Below are 3642 nucleotides of genomic sequence, written 5' to 3'. Positions count from 1 at the left end.
CCGACCAGAAAGCGCCAACCTCGCGACGCTAGAGTTGAAGGCGCCCAACTGGGCAACCGGCTCGGCTCGGTGCCGAGCCCCAAAATGCCTTGTCCAAAGATTTGACCCCGGCCTGTTCCTTGAGGGAACCTGACCCTAGATATCCAACGCCACCGTACTCTGCTACCGTCGTCAAGCCATTAATGCACGTGGCCTCTGCAGGCCTCCAGTGCACTCAACCATTAATGAACACGACTCAAGATGATCTTCGGATCACTCGACCATCAAAACGTATGGCCTTCCCTGATCACCGGTTCACTCAACAATTAATGCGCTTGTTATCTACGGACCCCAGGCCCTCCACAGCGGGCGGTTGAACCACTCCCCTAGGTCCGATCAACCACGATAATTCGCTGACTCCGGTCTGATCCGGTCTCATCCCCCACGACGCCATTAATGAACATGATCGTGCTCAATTATCACAAAGAGGACAATCTGCCCTGTCACATCACAGGTAACTCAATTCCCTCTATAAAAGGAGAATCCCTCCATCTGAGGAGGGGGACGGAAGAAAAACCCTTACTTCTGATTGCTATCTCCACTCTTATATTGGCCCCATCCGATTTAAGCATCGGAGGGCCGGCGCCGGAAAGCCCGGCCACCGGCTTCTTGCAGGTCCTCCGGAGGATGCCACCAGCCGACGTACCGCCACCCACCGTTCCAGCAGCGGTGCTCCTCCCCCCCTAGCCGACGGTCGCCCCCGAGTCCAATTTCCAGCAACAGTAGTCCTCTTACCATTATCTCGAGAAGAGAAAAATCGAAGCTAACCTTCTATAAGCGCAAGCATCTTCTTATAAATTGAATGATGTTGCATCCCTGATTAGTTTTATAAAAGACTTGGCAGCACGAGAGGCTACCTTCTACCAAATGTGAACTATAATCGGTGCCTTTATGTATGTGATCAAGGCTAAGGTGCGTGTATGAGTTCAGATCGCATCGATAACGAGCACGATGTTTGAAACTTATGTAGAGATATTAATCAAAGTTGGAGAGGTGACTCGTTTTGCCACAAAGATGATTAGTATTATATGGTTGGTTGATCATGTTCTTGTGGTCCTGAGCAAAAGCTTTGGTGGAAAATTTTTAATTGTAAACCAAACCAGTGACATTTGGCCTCATAAGACGCCGTACACCAATAATTTCTCTTATCCTTCACCTTAGCCTTTACGCATTCTTCATTAAAATAAGTAATTTGCCTCCGGCCCGGACTCATAAGCTTTCTGTAGTTCTTTACACCAAGAGATCAAGCAATCAAAAGCTTCAGTTTGTGACAGCACTGCCTCGACTTCTCAGCTAGCACTTTGCAGGATTCTTCCATATCCTCCCTCCACAAGCTGCTCCTACAACTCCAATTGCAAGAATTTTTTTTGTTGAGAGAAATTGCAAGTGTTTTCATTAAAAAATTCCATGTAGTGACAACTCTAAGAGAGAGAGAGGGGGGTGGGTGGGTGGTTGAAGTTTATTTTTTATATTTGGGGTCATGTTGAGATTGAACAACTAGTGCTCATGGTTCTTTGGAACCACAAGCTTACAAAGCAAGGGATTACAAAACTCATAGAACAAGTTGTTGTTAGAAAATTGATCTCCTAGAAAGTGGGGCATTACAAAAAGTGATTGGTAATTTGCTTTAAAGGATGATATAATAATCGCCTCCACATGGAGTAAATATGGGGACCAGTCCCTCATCTTTTTTGTTTACATATTTCAGAATTTTCACATGGAAACCACCTTTTCAATAAAGTTTTACATTCAATAATAAAGGGTATGTCTTCAGTATTACTCCATGAGATGCAGCTTATTTTACCATCATGTTTTTACTTTTAGGTTACATCAAGCAACTTATTTTGAATTATTGGTGTAAATTAATGTTTTTGCTGATCTCTACAATATTTAGTGCGAAAGGACCCACAATCAAAGAAAACCATCACCATCCTCACCAAACTAGTATGCAATGACTTGTTCGCGAGTTTCATATCATCAGACAGTCATTGTATAGTATACATTTAATGCCTCATGCTCAACCTCTTGGGTTTGATGCAAGAATAATGACAAGCTAGAGGTGTACACTTAAAATGTCATCAAATGTCATAGGTGAACCTTCACCTACAAGGGTATAGATCTAATATAGTCCATCGATTTATTGCCCTAACAAGTTTTAATAACGCATCTGTCCATTAATATCGAATTAGAAGGTTTGATGATGCCATAGCTTCAATCTGATTGATTCTTATCAAATTAGCATCTATAATTTATGAGGGTCGTTCTAGCTGTATAAGAAATCGTTGATTATGATTGTCATTAAGAACAGTAAGATTAGTTAAGTATTTGGCAACTCCATGGATTTATTGGATTGGTTATTTTGAAAGCAGAACATCCAAAGACCCAAATAGACATCTCAATACAATGTGGAGAATCTAAATTGGCAGCAGTCTTACATGGTCTTTTACAATTTGCCATTAAAGTCAACACCATGTTCTCTTCTTCCTTTGTTCCTAAAGAAAATATGAATGCTAAGATGGGGTGTTAGGAGTATATCATTCAGAGATGAATCAAGCCCCACTAATTAACTGTTTCAAGTAGGACCTCCAGCCTTGGATTCCATATTGGAAAAGTAAACTTTAGGTGAGAAGTTAATGAGATAACATCACACACACAGTAGAAAAGTTGAAGAGCAAATTGCGTAGTTTATTTCTTTTTGAGCCTAGAATTCTGCTTGGGCTTGGCTCAAGATATGCTGTAGGCATAGTTGGCAATAAACTAAGGGAAATCATACAAGCAATCAACCCCTTCCAATGATAAAGAGAGAACTCAAGCTAACCTCCTCCTCCTTCCTTGTCTTATAAATAACTTTGGTGCTGAATTCAAAGACAGATTTCTAAATATCTCAATTTCTCCAGGGGGAAATCTCTGCAGTCGTTGATCGAGACCGATATGGCACGGTTTTCTACCGATCGATACGGGAACGATCCTCATCAAAAGAATCAGATTCGCTCATCGAAGACGCCAACAATTGTGAGGTCAAGTTGTAAGCATAAGCAAGAAGAAGAAAGATGGAAGCTAAAGAGAAGGAAGAGATCATAAATATGGTTGAAACTATAGGCAAGTCTGGTTCTTGGCTTTTGTGGGTGTTAGCTGTTCTGTCTTTCATTTCTTCTTTAGCCTTCTTTTACTCTTTGTACCGGTTTTCTTGAACCATTTTCCCCTCATGTTCATCAAAGAGTTTTAATTTGTGATTCTCTACATCACATGTCCTGATCATTTGTTTGCATGTTTAGTTTAGAATTCAATGAAGAAATACTTATAAAACAAAAACATAATTGATCAAATTGGTGTTATGAGAGAGCAAAAGGTTTCTCAATAAACAGAAGAAAAAGGGACAGATCTGTTCTGCCATGTTTATGAGTGATGGATTAGAAAATTGTCTTGACTCTTTACTAACCCCATATCTCATATGCTCCTGTCTATTTTTTTTTTTTTATAACAAGGGCACATATGAAGTTGGCTGTTTCAATTATTTGACATTCCATGGTTATTTGACAAAAACATGATTCATAACACAGCCTAATATTTACTCTTTTGTATACAAAGAGTAAAAAATGTTCC

The 3642-nt window shown here is 40.5% G+C and overlaps 1 long non-coding RNA gene across 1 annotated transcript; it reads left to right on the top strand.

The window, feature by feature from the left end:
• The first annotated feature begins 2440 nt into the window (after positions 1-2440).
• LOC120107910 lies at positions 2441-3279 on the top strand. Its single transcript, XR_005509515.1, has 2 exons — positions 2441-2661; positions 2937-3279. It is a non-coding gene; the product is annotated as an uncharacterized LOC120107910 (long non-coding RNA).
• Positions 3280-3642: the final 363 nt, after the last annotated feature.

This window comes from Phoenix dactylifera, unplaced genomic scaffold, assembly GCF_009389715.1.
Source record: "Phoenix dactylifera cultivar Barhee BC4 unplaced genomic scaffold, palm_55x_up_171113_PBpolish2nd_filt_p 001072F, whole genome shotgun sequence".
NCBI lineage: Eukaryota > Viridiplantae > Streptophyta > Magnoliopsida > Arecales > Arecaceae > Phoenix > Phoenix dactylifera.
The sequence above is the reverse complement of the archived record's forward strand: the minus strand, read 5'-3'. Positions and strand labels throughout refer to the sequence as shown.